This window comes from Nomascus leucogenys, chromosome 6 (genome assembly GCF_006542625.1).
Source record: "Nomascus leucogenys isolate Asia chromosome 6, Asia_NLE_v1, whole genome shotgun sequence".
Taxonomy (NCBI): Eukaryota; Metazoa; Chordata; class Mammalia; order Primates; family Hylobatidae; genus Nomascus; species Nomascus leucogenys.
Genome location: NC_044386.1, coordinates 104,195,678 through 104,218,239, shown reverse-complemented (window position 1 = coordinate 104,218,239; position 22,562 = coordinate 104,195,678).

Below are 22,562 nucleotides of genomic sequence, written 5' to 3'. Positions count from 1 at the left end.
TAACTTCTGGAAACAGTGTTGAACATGCACACCATTAGTTGGAAATCAGATATGTTAGGTAGTACACATTTTTTAATTTAAAAAGTAATAGTTACATAATTACTTTTAAACGCATTAACTGTATATATATGACAAGCACGTTGAACCCACAATTTGATGGATATTGCTTACGGAAAAGCTATATTGCTTAAGGAAAAACTTATTTAAGTAAAAATACAGTGAGTTAAATTGCTGACAGATAGTAAGCAGTAACCCAGGTTATGAGGATTAGACGAAGATTGTAAAGGGGGCATATAAATGACTAAGGTGTGAGAAACACCTGTGGAATGAAAAGAGCAGAGGCTCTGGGGCTCCAGTTATTTTACTTATTATCTGGGAGCCTGTGGGCAAGTGACTTACCTTCTCTGAGCCCCGCTTGCTGATCCATGCTGTGAGAGTGAGTTGCAGTGGTGATCAGAAATAAGGTTCATGGGTACTCAGCACCGTACCTAAAGGGCTCCATAGTGAGAATTTTTTAAAAATTAGAACCACTCTTATAGGACAAAGATATTAAGTCTACATTTAAAAAGTTGCCACAGTTTGGCCAGGTGCAGTGGCTCACGCCTGTAATCCCAGCACTTTGGGAGGCCAAGGTGGGTGGATCACGAGGTCAGGAGTTTGACACCATCCTAGCCAACATAGTGAAACACTGTCTCTACTAAAAATACAAAAAAAAAAAAAAATTAGCCAGGCATGGTGGCGTGCACCTGTAATCCCAGCTACTCAGCAGACTGAGGCAGGAGAATTGCTTTAACCCGGGAGCGGGAGGCGGAGGTTGCAGTGAGCCAAGATCGGGCCACTGCACTCCAGCCCGGGCGACAGTACAAGACTCCACCTCAAAAAAAAAAAAAAAAAAAAAAAAGAAAAAGAAAAAAGTTGCCACAGTTTGAAAGGGAAAACCAGGGACATTTCATTAAGCATGATGAGCATAAGGTGGCAGCTGGATATTACATTCAAGGTATGCCTTTGAATGTATTCACTTGGGCATGTTGGTTAAGGGACCAATCACGGAATGAAGGAGTCAGATAGTTACACCTTATATGATGCTAAATAACTGGCGCTACCCTTGAACTCTAAGAGTTTATCAACTCATAGATATTAAGACATGAGATTCTGTCCCTTACTGACCCTTATAATCTCTCTCTCTCTCTCTCTTTTCCTTGGTCAACTCAAAGCTTGAAACTAAATTCACAGCTCACTTCTAGAAATCTGTATCACCTGATCAACCACTTGCTCTTCCCCTTCACCTATACTCCTATGCTAAAGTGCACTTTCCTTGGTCCTGGTATTTTTTTTTCTCACTTTGCCATTGTATTATACAGATTCCCATTAAAAATTTTTTTTTAATATAGAGACCTGTCTCACTATGTTGCCCAGGCTGGTCCTGAACTCATGGGCTCAAGCAATCCTCTCCCCTTGGCCTCCCAAAGTGCTGGGATTATAGGCGTGAGCCACCGTGCCTGGCCCAGATTCCCATTTTGTATAGGTCCAATGCAAAAGGGAGAATACCTAAATGTCTTAGTCAGCTCAGGCTGACATAATCAAACTGCTTAACAGTGCGAATTAATTTTCTCACAGTTCTGGAGGCTGGAAGCCCAAGATCAGTGTGTCCATATGGTCAGATTCTGGTGAGGGCTCTTTTCTCAGCTTGCAGATGGTTGCCTTCTTGCTTTGTCCTCACATGGCTTGGCAGTTGGAGGATGTCAAGTGTAAGCCCCCTAGTGTCTCTTATAAAGGCACTAATCCCCTCATGATCCCCCCACTGTCATGATCTCATCTCATCCTAATCACCTCCCAAAGGCCCCATCTCCAAATACCATCACACTGGGGGTTGGAGGTTCAACATATGAATTTTGGAAGGCTACAACATTCAGGCCATGACACTAAGTAAATAATCAGATAATAAGAGTCATGTCATCTTTTGCCAAGAGCCAGCAATTTATCATCTGTGTCCCACCAGAATTTCCAGACCATCCAAAGAAACGTCTTCTTTCTTGGATCAGTCACTGTAAAACTAGGCAAGTGTGCTAACAACAGGCCACAAATATTGGTTCTTATATGGAGCCAAGTGTATATCCTTTATATCCCTAGTTATTCATCAGCCGTCACTGATTCACAAAAGATAGGCAAGACCTCCTGACATATCAGTTTAGTGGGTTCTCTTCCTCACTCTAGTTGATCACCCCAAGTGTATAAAATGAGAGCCTACAACGTGGCAGGCAAGTGTAGGATGTTATGACCTCATCTAATCTCACAGTTCTGACAGTGCAAATTATTGCACTGTGTTTTGGGGTGAGAAATTAAGTCTCAATAAGATTAGTTAATGTGCATAGCATTAAGCAACCTATAATTGAGGAGCTCAGATCTGAACCAGAGTCAGTCTGAATATAAAGGCTCCGAGAGGACTTAGATGTATTACTCGTCAAATGTTCATTCACTCATTGAACTTCCTGACCTGTGCCAGGCTCTACGTAGGCAATAGCAATGAATAAAATAGAACAACAACGACAAAATTCCAGGCCGGGCATGGTGGATCATGCCTGAAATCCCAGCACTTTGGGAGGCCGAGGCAGGTGCATCACTTGAGGTCAGGAGTTTGAGACCACCCTGGCCAATATGGTGAAAGCCCGTCTCTACCAAAAATACAAAAATTAGCCGGGCGTGGCGGCAGGAGCCTCTAATCCCAGCTACTCAGGAGGCTGAGGCATGAGAATTGCTTGAACCTGGGAGGTAGAGGTTGCAGTGAGCCAAGATCATGCCACTGCACTCCAGCCTGGGTGACACAATGAGTCTCCGTCTAAAAAAAAAAAAAAATTCCTGCCCTTATGACTTACTTACAGGAGACAGATAATAAACAAAACAAGTAAGTAAAATAAGTAGCATATCATACAGTGATAAGTAAAAGAAAAAGAAAAAGCAGGGCAGTGGGGTGGGGTGCAATGGTTTGTGCCTGTAATTCCAGCAATTTGGGAGGCTGAGGCAGGAGAATTGTTTGAACCCAGGAGTTTGAAACAAGACAGGGCAACATAGTGAGACGCCATCTCTACAAAAAAATTTAAAAATTACCTGTGCATGGTGGTGCATGCCTGTAGTCCCAGCTACTCGGAAAGTTGAAGCAGGAAGATCACTTGAGCCCAGGATTTCAAGGTTACAGTGAGCTATGATTGCACCACTGCATGCCAGCTGGGTGACAGAGTGAGACCCAGGCTCAACACACACACACACACACACACACACACACACACACACACCCAACAACAACAAAGAGAAAAAAACAAGGGAGGGGGACTAGGCTGACTGGGCTGGAAGGAATCACAATTTAAAATACAGTCATCAGGAAAGACCTTACTGAGAAAGAGATAGTTAAGCAAAGACATGGAAACAGTAAGTTGTATGAGAATGTCATTAACCCTGACTCTCCAAAGGTTCACGGGAGAGTGATGATTTTTGAAAAGCCATTGTGTCAGGACTCTTTTTGTTGTAAATGATAGGAAAATAGGCTCACCATGACTTCAGCAAGAAGGGGGAATGTATTATTAGCTCAAGGAATTGAAAAGTCCAGGTCAGGCTGGAGTCAGGGGTCAAACAACGTCATTCGGACACGACCTAGTTCATTTTGCATTTCTGCTTTTTCTGTGGTGGTTTATTTTCTAGTTCCATGTGGAGGTAGAATGGCTATCAGCAACCCCAGGCCAACATCCTGCAGAGTTCAAACCTAGAATGGAAGAAAGAGTGCCTCTTTACCAGCAGGCCAGGCAAAAGACTCAGTGCATATTATTGGGTCACAGGCTCACTTGGGCTCATCTGAACACTTGACTATGATCCGGAACACATGGCTCTGATCGGCTGGGCTCAGTCACCTGCCTAACCCTGGAGTCACAGGGAGAGTTAACATACTGACAGCAGTGGAAGGTGGGGCCCCGAGGAAATATGGGGTGTTGACTGCAGAGTAGAGAAAGCAGCAAGTATCCATGATATCACTGATCTAAAAATAATTTCTTTTATGATATTGCGTAAATTGTTGATGCAGTTTGCTCCATGCCCAAAGGGTGGTTAATAACAGATTACAGATTTCTCCCTAAGAGATGATCTACAGAAAGCCTAAGCTCCTTCAGTGGGACTTCTGGATTTCTGGGGTCCCCTGTCACTACAAAAGACAGGTGAACAGCGCATTCACAAGCTCTCAGAGCTTCAAGCGTGGCTGAATGTTTGGTTTTATACAGTGACCTCTTGTGCTTCCTCCGTGGGCTTTAGTGAGCCGTGTCACAAGTGCCTGACATCCCCAGCGTCAGAAGCTCAAGGCTTTTAGAGTCTTGTTCCACTCAGACTGACCTGTTACCTATGGGGCCTGACAACATTCTAGAGACATAGTCCTAAATTCTGAAAACCTAGTCCACTACTTGAACAGAATCTTGGTGTTTTTCTAGGAAACTCCATTTTTATGCTTTGATGTTAGACAGCCCTGGGGCTAGATTTTGACTATCACTTACCTGCTGGGGGACCCTGAACAAGTCATGTGACTGACTTCTTGAGCCTCAGGTTTCATATTTGCATAATGAGGTCATTAAAATGAGTAAATAAATGACCATGTATAAAGAATCTAGTAACAGCCTGGCATACAGCGGGAGCTCAGAAAATTTGTTTCATTTTTTTCCACTTCCCTGCTCCCTTTTTCCGTGAGGCCATTACCAGGCTTCCCTGGAGTCCATGTTATGCAACTTGCAGATAAACCTGTCAAATAAAAAGGAAAGGAATGAAAGGGATGGGTAAATGAACCCTGGGGCAGTGCTGGGGGATGTGTAGTTGAGTGGAAAATCATAGACTTTGGAACAAAACTGAATGTTAAATACAGGCCCCATCCCTTGTTAGATAGAAGGCCTTGGGAAAATTACTTAATATTCCAGAGTCCCAATACCCACAATGAGAAAACAATTACTGCTGTTTACGGAGGCTGTGAGGGTTAGTTGAAACAATGTAACCTGGCACACAGTAGGCCTTCCATGAGTCCTAGTTCTCTTTGTTTGCAAAAGTAATTTAATACTTGGGTGAAAGTGATTGACAATCAAGACACTTACACACAAAAATGCCCAGAGAAAATTATTTTCCTGAAGGCTCAAACATCCAGACTTTTGCTTGTTCTCCTCCCTTTTTGCTTCTGCAATTTTTTCCCCTTATGTTGGAAGCTGGGAAATAAAAGTCAGTCAACAAAGCCGTACTGACAACATGTCATGCCCGAAGGGAATACTGTGTGTTATGGATGGGAAACCAAATCAGCCATAATCCTTGTCCTTGAGAAGGTTTGACTTAATTGGGGGAAATAAAACATGCAAAAGAGGTTATTTAAAATGCTTATGAATAGCCTGCTGACCAAATGCCAAGGTAGACCATGAAGGAGTGACCAGGTTTGGATGTGAAAAGTCAGGAGGGTTTCTAAGGACAGAGATTAGGAGGGAGAAGAACCCCCAGCAGAAGCCTAGAGGTGGAATGAAAAACCTCCTGCCTGTGGGATGGTGACCTCACTGACTTATCTGCACACCAGGAAGGCATTGTGTAGAGGTCATGAGATAACAAGTCAAGAGGCTCTTGAGCAATCAAATGAGGTCAATCACAAGTCTATGTTATTACCTGTTACTAGTGCTGGTAACACAAACAAATCCAGTCTCCCAAACTGGTTGGAAAAAGAGCTGAAACTTTCATCCACCATAAGGTGGGGACCATTCCTCTTATGACTTTTTTATGTAAATCTGAACTTTCTGGCAATTCTTACATAGAAATAAAACTACATGTCTCTGTGTAGGGTTGCATTGGACAAGACCTGGAACTCCATCAGGTGCCGCATGTCAGCATAGTAATGGTGCCACCTCTTACTGGAGCTTAAATCACTGGATCTTCCCACCTCCACAAGGAAGGACAGAGGATGCTGGTCTACGCTCCCAAGCCCACCTTAGTGTCTGAATAAAACCCTCCTCTGTGCTCCTCTCTACAGCTGGGTGTCATCGTGGCGTGATGGCTATGAGCTGGCTCTGTTTCTCACTGGCTGTGTGAAACTCAGCCAGCTAAATAGGAGGATGATACTACTAATGGTAATTCTTTCCTGTAATTGTAATTAATTGGGAGGTAATTAATTTAAAAGGCTTAGCATAGTGTCTGGCACACAGTAATCACTTACTAAATAGTACTTATTATCTTAAACTAGCTTGAAGTTTGGACACTATTTTTCTCTAGAGCAGAAAGGGCAGATTTATGTGACCCAGAATGGAGGGGAGCTCCATTCATTAGGAATGGATTTAAACCCAGAGGTGATTCTAGCATGGTAGAGTGGAGAATCTTCTACCTTTACTCTTCCAGCGTATTTGAATGTTTGAAGCACTCTTTGGTGGGAAGGTTAATGGAAAGACTCAGTGGAGTGTGTGTATGCTTTTTTTTTTTTTTGAGTATTCAAAGTACGGTAACTTTTTCAGGGCATTGCTTAGAAATGGACATGTGTGTGTGTGAGTTATGCATAAGTGAAAATATAAATATAGAGCTTTATACATATAAGTAAGTTTATTAATTTTCAGTATGATGGATCTGATGCCACTGAAGACAGAAAGACTCAGCACGGCTTTAGCACAGACTAAATGTGTGATCTGGAGAAAGTTATTTAAGCCCCAGCTCAATTTCCTCAATTGTAAATTGTTATTATTATCGAACTCAGAGTCTTATCGTGAGGATTAAACAAGATACCAAATGAAGGGTGCCTGGCCCACAGATGTTAAATGAGAGTTTAATAGAGACATGGAGCATTGTCATCAAAGTCTTGGTTTCTTACCCAGCTCATTTACTCTCTGGAATAGTTTGGAAGAAATTATACATAAGAGACAGCCTGCTTGGGGAAGACTTGATGAGGAGGAGAACTGGTTGGGTGGACATATTTGATCCTTGATGCAACTCCAATGTGTGTAATGGCAACCTAAACCTCCTTTAGACAGATGATGGTAGTCATGCAGTTTGTCATGGTAGGAGGTTTCAAAATAAATTTCCTCTGCAGCAGTGCTAGGTTGTTTGCTTAGGAGATTGTACTTCTGACCTAGATCCACCCTCTCTCTCTGGACCACAGCTGATAAAGAGAAACATCTGGATTCTCCAGGTTCACTGGTGTGGGAGGAGGAGAGGGTGGAGATCTGGGCTGAGAGTGAAGACACCTGGATTCTGGTCCCACTCGCCACTTGCCCATGGGCACATCACTTCATCTCTGAGTCTCAGCTTCCGTGGGTTCAAACTGATGTTCTCTAAATTCTTTCCAAGTTCTAGTATCTTGTAATTCTACGAATGTGTAACTTACTTTCTAGCTGAAGAACATGATCATACTAGACAAAGGCAATGCCAAAATGAGATCGCCTCATTCCGTTATGCAATTTCTTTGGCTTTCTAAAAGGAGTAGGGCGGGATTCAGCCAGATGAATAATGATGAGCAAACATGTCTCTAAATCCAGGATGCAGAGTCTGGTCTTTAATAACTTGTAGGCAATGCCCTGTGCTCTCTCTAACGCCCCCACCCCAGCTGTCCGACACAGGGCTCCTGGTTGGGAGGAATTGCTCTTACTCTTTGGCGAGGTTATTCTATTGGATTTCAGAGCTGGTTTTCAAGTCTCTGTCATTCCAGAGAGACTCCCCTCGGTTCTCAGGCACCCAGCAGAGGCAGCTCACACCCTCTCTCCACATGTTACTGTGGATGAATGTGTCAGAGCAAGTCGAGTCATGGGAAAGGCATGAGCTCTCCTACCTGCTCCCCAGGCAGGTCCCTCCAGGAGTATTTTCTCTGGCACCGAGCTTAGTCACTTGCCAAGCTCTCAAAACAGAGATATCTCTAAAATTCCAGGAGAACTGTTTATTCCCAGGCAAAGTACCTTATTTGGTGGTAAACATAAAATGGATAGAAGGTCTCTTCTGAGAAAAGCCACCCACTGAGTGATGAGAACTGGCCACCCAGAATATAACTGGGCACTTACTAGCACAAGCAAGTATAATTGCCATTGTGACATTTTTAAAGCCCTTGGCCATTGATGAAGCCCTTTTGCGTGCTTTACACCAACTTACTGGCCTCACCACAACTCTATGTAATAGGTAGTATTATTTTTAAATTAATTAATTATTATTATTTTTGAGATGGAGTCTTGCTGTGTCGCCCAGGCTGGAGTGTAGTGGCATGATCTCAGGTCACTGCAACCTCCACCTCCTAGGTTGAAGCTATTCTCCTGCCGCAGCCTCCCGAGTAGCTGGGATTGCAAGCACCAGCCACCACGCCTAGCTCATTTTTGTAATTTTTAGTAGAGATGGGGTTTTGCTGTGTTGCTTAGGCTGGTCTTGAACTCCTGACCTCAGGTGATCTGGCTGCCTTGGCCTCCCAAAGTGCTAGGATTACAGGCGTGAGCTACTGCACCCAGCCTTTTTTTTTTTTTTTTCTGGAGAGACAGGTTCTCACTCTGTCACCCAGGCTGGAGTGCAGCAGTGCAATCATGGCTCATTGTAATGATAGGTATTATTAAACCTATTTTACCAATGAGGAAAGTGAAATTTAGGAAGACTAATTTTTGCCCAAAGTCACATAACAGATAAAGAGTGAGTCTGGGACCTTAACTCAAGTCTTCTGACCCTGAATTCAGTGTTTTTACCATCAGTACAACAGAACCAGGAAGTCCATTCAAATCTACATCCCCATATAAGCAGGAAGAACTCTGAATACTTCTTGGTCAATGATCTCGTGATTCATCAGCCCAATTTTCTTGACAATATCATTTTTTATAGCCATTTAGTCATTTTCCTGACAATGGCTCATGCGCAACAAAATTAATCAGATAAGATATTGGAGCTGCTCTTGAGAAGCTTACATTCCAGAGAAACAATTCAAATGGGAGAACAGTGTTTTATGATTTTGGTTTAAAGTCAGTGCAGAATAAGGGTTAAGAGACTAAAAAAAAAACTTCTTATGGAAAAATTAGTTCACTAAGGCGAGTTAAAATCATCAATACTTTCTTTTTTTTTTTTTTGAGACAGAGTCGTGCTTTGTCGCCCAGGCTGGAGTGCAGTGGCACAATCTCAGCTCACTGCAAGCTCCGCCTCCTGGGTTCACACCATTCTCCTGCCTCAGCCTCCCGAGTAACTGGGACTACAGGTGCCTGCCACCACGCCCCGCTAATTTTTTGTATTTTTAGTAGAGACGGGGTTTCACCATGTTAGCCAGGATGGTCTGGATCTTCTGACCTCGTGATCCGCCCACCTCTGCCTCCCAAAGTGCTGGGATTACAGGCGTGGGCCACCGTGCCCGGCCAATACATTCTTTAATTCACCAAGTATTTGCTAAGCATCTGTTATGTGTCAAGCTCTGTACTAGCAACTAAGAACCAATGATAAATAAGACTTAGTCCCCACTAAGTAACTTAACAATTCTCAGGGGTAGGTAGAGGTGTCAATATGTCATTGCAATGGAGTGTAACAAGGTCCCCAGGAAAGCCACAAAGTTTTGTGGCACATAGAGGCAGAGAAGGCTTAACAGAAGAGGTAATTTTTTTTTGAGACAGGGTCTCACTGTGTTGCCCAGGCTGGAGTACAGTGGTGCAATTATGGCTCACTGCAACTTCCACCTCACGGGTTCAAGCGATTCTCCCACCTCAGCCTCCTGAGTAGCTGGGACTACAGATGCATGCCACCACACCTAGCTAATTTCTGTACTTTTAGTAAAGACGAGTTTTCACCATGTTGGCCAGGCTGGTCTCCAACTCCTGACTTCAAGTTATCCTCCCACCTCAGCCTCCCAAAGTGCTGGGATTACAAGCGTGAGCTACCACACCCAGCCTGAAGCAGTCATATTTTACCTGAAGTGTAAACAATTAATAAAAATTGCCAAATAAAGTATACATGATCATTTGAGAAAATCATCATCATCACGACCGTCATCATCAGTACCACCACCGTCACTCTATAATTACCTCCTATGTGCCAGACATTCTACTAAGCCTTCTGTATACATTAACTCATTTGATCCTCTCAGCAAACCACAGGTATGCATGAGTGTTTATGTGAAGGATTGAGATTATTTCAGTGTGGCTGGAACATGGTGTACAAATCGTGTCTACCTCAGTGGCTCTCCCAACCTCTGTGCCTCTTCTCCTGTTTTCTCATCATTCTCTCTATGCAGTACATTTTAAATACATAGCTTGAGCTTTTGAACCACACTACAGATGCAGACTTGGGCTCCAAATCTGAAAAAAATGCTAGCCTGTGGTTATAACCTCTTAGAGATCAGTGTTTTTTCTTTTCTTTCTCCCTGACTCTAATTGGTGCCAACACCTCACTTTCCATCATCCCATGGGGTGCTGTGGGAGGGGCCAGTTTACTTCTGGTTCACACGGACTTGAGGAGGTGACTGTGGAATCCCTGGTAATCCCTAGCCTTGACTTCTGTGTTCTTGCTTCCAGAATCCATCAAAACCACAACTCAGTTTTGCAGCTTGGAGAATTCAGATGGACAAATGCCTTCACAGGAAAGGTGGCTTTGATGTTCCACTTACTTCTCTGGGTTCTTGCTTTCTCTTAGACTTGAGGCTGGAATTTCTTACCATCCTGTCAGCAATCTGATGCTTTTACAAATATGAAAAGAGAATTATCCAGCATGCTTAGTTATTTTCAGCAGGAGAGTTGGTCTAAATGACTAGTCCTTCAACTAGAGGAAACTCAAAGTCCCAAGACTCATCCAACTTTCACAACAATCCTATGATGTAGATACAATTAACTTGATTTTTCCAATGAGCCAAATGTGATTCAGGGAGTTTAAATAACTTGCAAAAGGTCACACAGTTAATAGATGATAGGGCCAAGGTTCCAACCCAAAATTCTCTGACTTTAATTTCCACATCTCTCCCACCACATTCCCAGGTTCACCACTCACTAGCTGTGTGGCCTTGGGGAAGTCACTTAACCTCTCTGTGTTTAAATTTTCTCATTTACAAAATGAAGGTAATAAAAGAATCAACATCAAAAAATTGTGCCAATGAAATGAATTAGTACATGTAAAGCATTTCTAACTATGCCTTGCACATAAAAAGAATAAATGTTTGCAGTTTCTAACATTATTATTATAGTTCTCTAGGGAAATCAAACTTGTCCAGAAGCTGGAAGTTTATGATCTATGACTTATTTAGAGAATACTTGCCAATCTCAATCTCTATCTCTCTGTCACACACACACACACACACACAGACACACACACACACACACACACACACTCTGTCTCTCATTCATTCATTCATTCACCCTTTATAGGCAGCCTTCAGTGTGTAAGGCCTTCTACACAGAGTACATTTACGTCTTGCAGAGCTTTGTACCAAGGCCATGAGTTTCTTCCCACTCTGCAGTCCTGTTTTCCAAAGGGAGGAGGAACTTCCCTTCTGGACTCTAGGATAACAGAGGAGGCCTGTCTGAGTAAATAAACATTTTGGAGTTACAGTATGTGTTGATGTCCTTTCCTGTTTTCTTCTCCTGTTTCTGTAGCCTCCTGGTACACAGTGGACAAACAGGGAGTTACTCTTGTGGAGGCTCTGCCACCAGGCCCTCACCTATCCCAGATGACAGAAGTCCTAAAGCATTAGTTAGTTGCATCTTTTTTTTTTTCCAAGTGTCAGCTACCTCTTTAGAGACTGCCAGACCCTCTCTGAAGATGAGAGGCCAAACCCAGGGGCGCCAGAGAGTCATTCATCAGATGAAGAGGTGACTAGCCACAAATATCCATCAATTACTTGCCATGTGCAAGGAACGCTGTGTTGACGTTGTGGAGGACGGGAAGGTTATCATGACACAGCCTTGTGATGAGGTAAGGAGCACAACAGCTCGTAAATAATTTTCATTTAACAACAGAAGATTGTCATAAGGCAGTATTTAGGTACAAAGTGAAGGAAATAGCCGTCGATGCTGGTACAAGGGATTCAGAGGGGAAAGAGGGAAGTGTGTGTGTGTGTGTGTGTGTGTGTGTGGTGGAGTGTGAATGTATGTGTTTTGTGATTGGTGTCAGGGTCCAACTTGGGAGGCAAGTTGAGTGAGAACACTCTCCATGGGATAGGGTGTGGGAAAATAGTGGGATTTAGTTTAGGGTCCAGGAAATATGGGGAAGGACTAGAGGCAATATATCTAGTTAGAGTGCAAAGATTCTAGGTGTGAGCCATGGTCACAGTACGTATTTAATCTGAAGGGTGGTTCAAGGCAACCCATATGAAATCAAGCGGTGTCCACCTTGACCTTGTTCCTTTAAACCAGCTGGCCTATCCACGCACCGCACATTTATTGGTAAGGCTAGTCCTGGATGCATTAATGCCTTTTCTTTTTAAGACAGGATCTGACTTTGTAGCATAGGCTGCAGTGCAGTGGCATGAACATGAATCTTTGCGGCTTTGACCTCCAGGGGTCAGGTGATCCTCCGGTAGCTGGTACTATAGGCGTGTGCGCCACCACGCCCAGCTAGTTTTGTATTTTTAGTAGAGACAAGGTTTCACCATGTTGCCCAGGTCGGTCTTGAATTCCTGGGCTCAAGTGATGGGCCCGCTTCGGCCTCCCAAAGTGCTGGGATTACAGGCATGAGCCACCACGCCCAGTCCATCAACACCTTTTCTAATAATAATCTAGAATCCTTCACTCTTGCCCTTGAGAATAGGAAAGTGAAAGGCTTCCTAACTCAGAGACTTATTAGACCGTGAAAGCGGAAGAGTTAGCTTCTGGTCATTCAAAATAAACTGAACCTAACCTCTCTTGTTCCAGCCTCTGAATCCCAGGTTTCATAACGCTTGTTTCTGTTCTCATACTACTTCCTGTGGATCCTTATTCCTGTAGATGTAATATTGGGCCTGGATGAAATGAAGTATAAAGAAGGAGTCAAAGACAGTGATTAAGAACTAGGCCAGGTGCGCTGGCTCACGCCTGTAATCCCAGCACTTTGGGAGGCCGAGGCAGGTGGATCACAAGTTCAGGAGATCGAGACCATCCTGGCTAACATGGTGAAACCCCGTCTCTACTAAAAATACAAAATATTAGCTGGGCATTGTGGTGGGCACCTGTAGCCCCAGCTACTCAGAAGGCTGAGGCAGGAGTATGGTGTGAACCCGGGAGGCGGAGCTTGCAGTGAGCCGAGATCACACCACTGCACTCCAGCCTGGATGACAGAGTGAGACTCCGTCTCAAAAAAAAAAAAAAAAGACAAAAAAGACAGTGATTAAGAACTAAGACCAAGAAAAAGCAAGAAAAAGGCTCATCCTATATGATTCCTGGTAAGCACTGCAGAGGTGGGCATGGCTTTTTTTTTTTTTTTTTGAGAGGGAGTTTTCACTCTTGTTGCCCAGGCTGGAGTACAATGGCACGATCTTGGCTCACCACAACCTGGCATTTTTAAAGTGTTGACCAGGGTGAACCATTCTGGAGTGTCAATGGCATAAAATAGTATTAGTATGTTTTTTGTTTGTAAATGTTATCAAGATGTGATTCAATTGAAATCTTTTTTTTTTTTTGACAGAGTCTCACTCTGTCACCCAGGCTAGAGTGCAGTGGTGCCATCTCAGCCTCCCAAGTAGCTGGGACTACAGGCCTGCTCCACCATGCCTGGCTAATTTTTGTATTTTTAGTAGAGATGGGGTTTCACCATGTTGGCCAGGCTGGTCTTGAACTCCTGACTTCAAGTGACCTGCCATCCTTGGCCTCCCCAAAGTGCTGAGATTACAGGTGTGAGCCACCGTGCCCAGCTTGAAATCTTTAATACTAATAATTACATTATTCTGTTCGATGTTTGCATACCAGTAGGTGTAAAACACAAAGGTAGCTGCAGATCCGGTTGCTCAGTAGTTCTTAACCTTAATGCCACCAGCTGAGTGGTTGTGAGGTGTTTTCAAGGTACTTCTTTCTTGTGTTGCTTTGAGAGTAAGGATAAGGGAATGAAAATAGCAGAACGAGCAATGGAAAAAGGAGGTAGCGGGATTTTAACCTTGGCCCCCAAGAGGCAGCAAAGGAAAAACAACACAAAGAGAATGAGAAATCCAGACAGTCATTGAAAGGAGAGGGAAATGCAAGAGAAAGCAAAGGCTGTAGGGTAGGAAATAGATAGAGACTGAGAGTCCTAAGCATGGGCACTAAAGGGACTGGGGTAGTCTCAGTTGGAGACGGCAGCATTTTCCAGAAAGATTAAAGCCCATTATTACCTTTAGAAACAAAAAGGATGTTGGAAGCAGGGAGCACAGTGGTGTGACTGCCCTGCTGTGGTTCATGAGCTAGATGCCAGCCGAGGTAAAATCCCCGGAGCAGTAGCTGAGAAGGGAAACATCCTCCACATGGGCAGACACATGCTGCAGAGCCTGGAAATCATCCCAGTGTAGATCCCTTTTTAAAAGCCCTCAAAACAGTGCGTGCAGGTACATTTCCAGCAACTGACTAGGGGTTCAGGGTTGCAGCCGAGCTGAGCTGGGAGTCTCAACAGATTCAAATGGACCAAGCCTTTGACCACAAAGGAGAAGAGAATGCACAATAATTTTTTTGAGCACAATAATGCCATGAAGAGGATGCTCTTACCTCCATTTTGCAGGTGAGCAAAGAGATGGAGTATACAGTGATAATACATTATTCATCCCTGCCCAAGGTCACATGTGAGAAAGTGTGAACCTGGGATTCAAACCCCAGCCTTTCTGTCCTCAAGCCTCAACACTTACATCATGTTGGGCATCGTTTCATTTTTTGAAATCTCACCTAGGGCCAACTTCTTTATATACTTTCTCTGAGCTATAACAGGATCCAGCCATGCGCTTAAGTGTCAGCATGTCAGCATTTCAAAAACCTGCCACTTCCACATGACCTTAACACCTAGAGCTAAAATAGGGCAGGATCTCAGGGCCCAGGCATCTCTTTCCTTTTCTGATGATTTCATGGAGTGTGGGGGCAGGGAGCCCTGAGTGGGTAGAGTCCAGACTAGGAAATATTTCCTTAACTGGCCCTAAGGCATGTGCTCGTATATTTCTTTCCTTATATTCATAGACTTATTTAAGAAATATAGACCCCAGAAGATGAACACACTCAATAGATTTTCCTTCTGTTATTTGGAGGAATGATGTGATATGATTGATTTCTATCTTTGTTAAAACATTTAATTACATCTTTCATCTTAAATTATTTGAAAATAGAAGCATTTTTAATAAAAATGGCTGTATAGGGGAAAGTAACTAATATTCACTGTAAGCCTGTTTGTGTCAGGTGCTTTAATCTAGATGATTTCCTTTACTTCTATGGGGAAGGTATTACTATGGCCACTTCACAGAGGAGGAAACTGAGGTTCAGAGACATTACCAAAATAGTAGGTGGTCAGAGCTGGGATTTGAACCCAAGGACACTTGAATCTTGACTAGGCAACATGTCAGGCTTTTAAGAAGGAAGTCTTGGGATTAAAATAGAAAAAACATTTAAGGAGCTTAGGACAATATCTGGGACATAGTAAGCTTTAAATGAATGTTCAGTATTGTTACTGGTGTTATTATTATTGAAAGATGATCTGTAAGACCACCTTAAAATTTAAAAAAAAAAATTTTGGCCGGGCGTGGTGGCTCAAGCCTGTAATCCCAGCACTTTGGGAGGCCGAGGCAGGCGGATCACAGGGTCAGGAGATCGAGACCATCCTGGCTAACATGGTGAAACCCCGTCTCTACTAAAAATACAAAAAATTAGCCGGGCGTTATGGCGGGCGCCTGTAGTCTCAGCTACGCGGGAGGCTGAGGCAGGAGAATGGCGTGAACCCGGGAGGCGGAGCTTGCAGTGAGTGGAGATCGTGCCACTGCGCTCCAGCCTGGGCGACAGAGCAAGACTCCGTCTCAAAAAAAAAAAAAAAAAAAAAATTTGAGACAGGGTTTGGCTCTGTCATCCAGGCTGAAGTGCAGTGGTGCAATCGCAGCTCACTGCAGCCTCGACCTCCTGGGCTCAAGCGATCCTCCCACCTCAGCCTCCTGAGTAGCTGGGACTACAGAAGCATGTCGCCATGCCGGGCTAATTTTTAAATAATGTTTTGTAGGGATGGGGTCTTGTTATGTTGCCCAGGCTGGTCTTGAACTCTTGGGCTGAAGTGATCCTCCTGCCTCTGCCTCCCAAAGTGCTAGGATTATAGGTGTATAACCACACCCAACCAAAGACCACATTTTAAAGAGAATATCTGATGTATTGATTTTCAACCACATCTGGCAGATGAATGAATATCTGGAGATACGACGGTGATCAATATTCTGATGGTAACACTGGCAGGTTACATTTACACAGTGATTTGGGCTTTGCAGTCTTTCCAAGGTGTCCCCATTCCTAGGGAAAACGGACCATCCTATAGGATTCCAGGAGGCTACTGACTTGTCTTTTGATAGTCAACAGCTGGAAGGAAAGATAGAGGGATTGTATAAGTTCTGAGTGCTGGCGGCACTTGTAAAAATGCAAGCTCAGGCCTTCCTTGTAATTAGCAGAAAACAGTCATAGGTCAGAGATAAGAAACAGAAGGGCTGAGTCCGTTGTGGGAAGCTTGCCTGGAACCCTCTCTGCTAAAGCATTCCCGAGGTTGGTGGAGAGGATCAGGGTGAGCTTCTTACTGACGACCTGTCTAAAAAATCAGAGGAACGGCTGATATTTAAGGAATTTTTTATCTCCATTTTCCCCCTTGAAATTTGGTTCATGTGGGCTACTAGTTTGCTATTTCATTTTTCCGGTGTTTAGAAAAATAAATTACATTTCGGTGACTATTTCCTTGCTCTGGCCCTTGCTGTTGGCCATGCTGTTTACCTTTCCTGCCTGAGCACCTCCTGCTGGCTCCTCAGGGCTTACTCAAGAATCTTTTTTTTTCAGTGGCACGATCCCGGTTCACTGCAACCTCTGCCTCCCGGGTTCAAGCGATTCTCCTGCCTCAGCCTCCTGAGTAGCTGGGATTACAGGCATGCGCCACCACACGCCCCCCCTTTTTTTTTTTTTGAGATGAAGTCTCAGTCTGTCGCCCAGGCTGGAGTGCAGTGGCGCAATCTCGGCTCCCTGCAAGCTCCGCCTCCCTGGTTCACGCCATTCTCCTGCCTCAGCCTCCCGAGTAGCTGGCACTACAGGCGCCCGCCACCATGCCTGGCTAATTTTTTGTATTTTTAGTAGAGACAAGGTTTCACCGTGTTAGCCAGGATGGTCTCGATCTCCTGACCTCGTGATCTGCCCGCCTCGGCCTCCTAAAATGCTGGGATTATAGGCGTGAGCCACCAAGCCCGGCCCCACACCCGGCTTATTTTTGTATTTTTAGTAGAGAGGGGGGTTTCACCATGTTGGTCAGGCTGATCTCGAACCCCTGACCTTGTGATCCGCCTGCCTTGGCCTCCCAAAGTGCTAGAGATTACAGGCATGAGCCACTGCGCCCGGCCTCAAGCATCTTAAGCCTCCCTGAACTGCTTGCTTCTCCTCCTCTCTCTCCCCAGTCTAGGCTAAGTACCCGCTCTCAAGGACATCCCAGGCATGCTTCTCTACCTATATCATAGCCCATATTACTTTGAAGTGATGTCTCTTTCTGCATTGAAAATGTTTGGTAAGCATCTGAATCTCCTTTCGGAGAGGAGCACCTGGGCCTTATATCCTTCATCAACAGAGCAACTGGTATGCAGTAAGTGCTCAGGAAAGAGGAGTCCAATGGAAATGCCTCCAAAACAGAGTGAACCCATCTGTCAGTCCACCATGCAGGCGATAGTCAGAATCACATGACTAAAAACAACCTACTTCCAGTTTTATTTATTTATTTATTATTTTTAGTGTTTTCTAATTGCCAAATCTTATTCTGAGGGATAAAAAGCCAGAAAGGTGAATCTGAAAATCTAGGTATAAATATAGATGAGCCAGGTGCGGTGGCTTACACCTGTAATCCCAGCACTTTGAGAAGCCAAGGCGGGCAGATCACAAGGTCAGGAGTTCGAGACCAGCCTGGCCAATATAGTGAAACCTCGTCTCTACTAAAAAAACTACAAAAATTAGCCGGGCGTGGGGCGGGCGCCTGTACTCCCAGCTACTTGGGAGGCTGAGGCAGGAGAATCGCTTGAACCTAGGAGGTAGAGGTTGCAGTGAGCAGAGAGATTGCACCACTGCACTCCAGTCTGGGCAATAGAGCGAGATTCTGACTCAAAAAAATAGATAGATAATAGATGATAGATAGATAGACAGATAGATAGATAGATATGACAAAATGACCACGGATGACAAGGATGAAAGTTTGGGTGATGGATCTTCTCTTTCCCAGAGATAGACTTCCTTGGGCCTGCCTAATGTTGTCACTGTTCATTTAATGTCCCTTTAGGTCAACAGCCAGAAATGGAGACAGATGCTGGCTTCCGTAGCAGCAGGCTGCCTCTAGCAGGTCTTTTTCCAGTTCTAAGCTGGGATCCGAGCCTGTTGTGGGCTACAGTACGCAGGATTTGCACTTCCCTGGCGCATGGATGAGACACTGTGATCCAATTGGTAGCTGAAATTCCATGTTTATGCAGAAGAACATCTGTAGATTTTGTCTCTGGTACAGCCCAGTTACAGTCAGACTCGGTATTTAAAGAATGAAGCAAAGCAACCACAGAAAGAGATAAAATGGCAAGAACTCTCTGTCTGGAGTCTTTGTAGTTGTTTCAAATATGAATAGACAGGAAAAGAAAATAGGACGATAGAGGGTGGGGGTGGGGACAGAGATATGAGCATTTATCTACCAGAGCTGACATATGATCAGTCCTGTGTCAGCTTTGGGGTAGAGAGAACCCAGACGATTTAGATCCAGATAGATGTGGGCTCCTGGCTCTGGCATGTGCATGATGATGCTGGTACAAGGTTATTCACTGCAACATTGTTTATAGTAGCAAAAGACAGGAAACAACCCTATGTCCACCAACAGAAGACTGCTCCATTAAATTATGGTATGTCCATATAATGGAATACTGTGCAGCTGCAAAATGAAAAGAATGAGGAAGCTCTTTATGTGCTGGTAATGAAAAGATCTCAAGATATTTTGTTGATCTCAAGCTCTTTATGTGCTGAAAGAAAAAAAAGTAAGGCATGGAACAGTATGCACAGTATGCCATGTTTTGTGTAAAAATGGAGAAAAATAAGACTTTGTACTCTATTAACTGGGATATGCATAAAGAAATGCTAAAAGTATACAAGGAACAAATGGTGGTTACCTGTGTTTGTGGCAAGGAGACAGATGGCGGAAACTGACAATCTGAGGGTCAGTAGACAGGAGACTTTGTATTGTATACCTTTCTACGGTTTTGATTTTTTTTTTTTTTTTTTTTTTTGAGCCAGAGTCATGCTCTGTCACCCAGGCTGGAGTACAGTGGCATGATCGTGGTTCACTGCAACGTCTACCTCCTGGGCTCAAAAGATTCTCCTGCCTCAGCCTCCCCAGTAGCTGGGATTATAGGCACATGCCACCACGCCGGGCTAATTTTTGTATTTTTAAAGGAGACGGGGTTTCATCATGTTGGTCACGCTGGTCTCGAACTCCTGACCTCAGGTGATCTGCCCACCTTGGCCTGCCAAAGTGCTGGGATTACAGGCGTGAGCCACCACGCCTGGCCCCCTTTCTACGGTTTTGATTTTTGAATCATATGACTATATTACCTACTTATAAGCCAAATCAAACAAACAAGCATCATAGCTCTGTCATTTTTACCAGCTGACCTTGGCAAGTTACTTAACCTCTTCCAGTCCCACTTTCCACATTAGAGAAATGGGGATATTTATATTTGCCCCACTGGGCTGTGAGGTCACTGAACGTCACTGAACAATGGAACATAGAAAGCACAAAACACAGAGCGGGGTGGGGTGGGGGGAATGGGTGCTCCCAAAGGGTGGATCATACCCCTTCCCTATAGCAACGCCAGCGTCTCTCAGGTGTTGTGTGTGATTGTGATGTGTTGGCTCACATTTCTCAAGAAGCACTTCAGGAGCCACTTTCTGCTGCTTGCCTTGTTGTGAATCTGTCCGAGTCCTCACCCCAGTTAAAAATGTCCAGTGACCTTAAGAGTTCAAGCACCTCTGAACACTCCTCCGGTAGGCGGGGCAAGCCTCTAGAAACTTCTGCTTCACTTTTCTGGTTGGTTGATTTCTCTCCACTCAGCTCCCCCTGCAGAGCCCACTCCCACTCACCCTCCCGGGGAGCAGTCCCCGCCTCAGCTACCTCACTGTGACAGAAGCCGGTTCACTGAACACTGAACATTTGGACAGTATTTGGGTCCATTCTGTCTCCATCTTGCTCGATTGCCCTCTCTCTGAATCAGTTCTCTGGGCTTCAGAATCTTGAAGTCAGAGGACAGTTGCCTCTTATTGGAGAAGCAAAATCTTCTGCCCCCAGGCAGTCTCCCTTAGGAGGCCACTTGGCACATCCGGCGCTCCCTTGGTAACTTAGAGGCCCCGGGGTGCTCTAACTTCCAGGCTGGCATGTGATCTGCTGCAGGCCTGTGTAGAGAGCCCTCAGCGGGGTGGGATGATGTGAGGAAAGAACAGAGTGTTCCGGGCAGAACAAAGCCAGCTGCAAATTTGCTCAGGCCCTTTCGTTTCTTCCTTGAAGGGACCAAGTGCAGCCTCTAGTGGCTGCTTCTGGACATGGTCACCGGAGTCAGACCTGTGGGACTTGTGGGACTTGTTCACCTTAAACTGGGCCACAGCTCCGGAGCCCGAGGAGGCAGCAAGACTTGCTGACATGGTTCTCTGAAAACCTTCACCAGGCAGAGTTGTGGTCTGTTCCGCAGGCCAGTGCATGAGTCAGACTGAACGTGTACCCCATGCAGCTCAGGTCCAGGGTTCAGGACCAGGCTGATTTCTGCAGTGAGCTCAGCTTCCTAACCCACAAGGGCGTGCAGAACTCCCCCTTGCTCCATCCTGTAGCTGCACCCTCCGCCCTAACCTCCTCCCCACCAGCTCTCTTCCCCACCTCCATTGTCATGGGCTGTCTGCAGCGATGGCAGGGGTTTGCAGCTGTTAGTGGCTGCTTTCCCTGAAGTTCTTCTTTGCACAGATCCTGAGACTTGATATTTGTTGAAGAACAACATCAATCCAATTTGAGTAAGTTGAAAGCAGACCTGAAGTTGAACCCGACCCATTCGCCTTAACTTATTTTCTAGGTTATTTAAAAACGTATAACATCAACACTTCTTACAAATTTTGGTATTGTGGAATGCTAGGTTGGAAATACTAATCAAATAGATCTCTCTTATTTCATGGAAGACCAGTATAAATTCTCTGTTCCCTAATGAAAACAAACAAACCCCCCAAACAAAAACACCAAACACTTGAGCTCTCATCGGGTACATGAAACTATTTCAGGGGCTGGGCACGGCATTTCCTCTAACCCAAGGTGAATCCCTTTAGGGTACTCAAAGGGCTGTAGCACAGCATTTACTTTTTTCCACATATTCCTTCAAATTTCTATTTTCTATATTACCAGCTACCATCCACAGAGAGTCATAAATCCCCTGGAGGAGTCGTATGTGACCCCACGTGATTAACTTTGCATCTGTTTTGCAGCTGTTCACTCTGCAGTTTTATTTTGCCTTTTGGAAAACTCAGAGCAGTGCTTCTCAAATGTTAATGTGCATACGACGAATCACGTGGGCGTCTTGTTAAAATGCAGAGTTTTGAGTCGAGGGTCTGGGGAGGGCTGAGATTGTGCAGTTCTAAGGAGACGCCAGGTGGTGCCAATTCTGCTGCACTGGACACCACACTTAGAGTGGCGAGGTCACTAAATAATAGGAGCGAAAGGATTGTGAGAACACCGACATCAGTGAGAAGGAGGCTGGCTACAGAGACCATGGTAGGAGGAGTTTTCCTTGGTGGTTCTGCTCTTCTCTCCTCGCCCTTTCACTTTCCCTTTCCTTGTAAATATCCTTTACCGTGGTCTTTCTTTGATTAAAGAGAAACTGTGTGAGCAGAGCCAAAGGCCACATTCATCTACGGGTAGCATCTGTGCTTCTTTAGGTCATCTGGGCTGGAAGAAAACAAAAAAGTTCTGCAGCCAGCGATAACTGAAACCAGTAAGACTTCTGCAGCCTGTGGGTGTGCACCCAGAAACAGACCCAAAGCCAGCGGTTTCAGTTCCCTCAACTTAATTTTACTAATGTGATAGAGAGGCAGCAAACATCTGCAAGGAACCAGAAATCCTTCCTTTACGTGTGCTGTAATCTAAAACAGTTTCTCAACCGTGGCGCCGCTGACATCTTGGGCTGCCTAATAGTTTGCTGACCAGGAGGCCGAGTGTCCTGTGCATTGCAGGCTGTTTAGCAGCATCCCTGGACTCTACCCACAAGATGCCAGCAGCACTCCCAAGCTGTGACAACCCAAAATACCTCCAGACATCGCCAGATGTCAACTAGAGGGGCAAAATTGCCCCCTGATTGAGAATTACTGGTGTAGGATAGGATAAGGTATAATTTGTCAGTTCTACAGAATGTCTACCTTCCCCATAGAGGAAGAAAGTTTTTTCTTCATACTTGT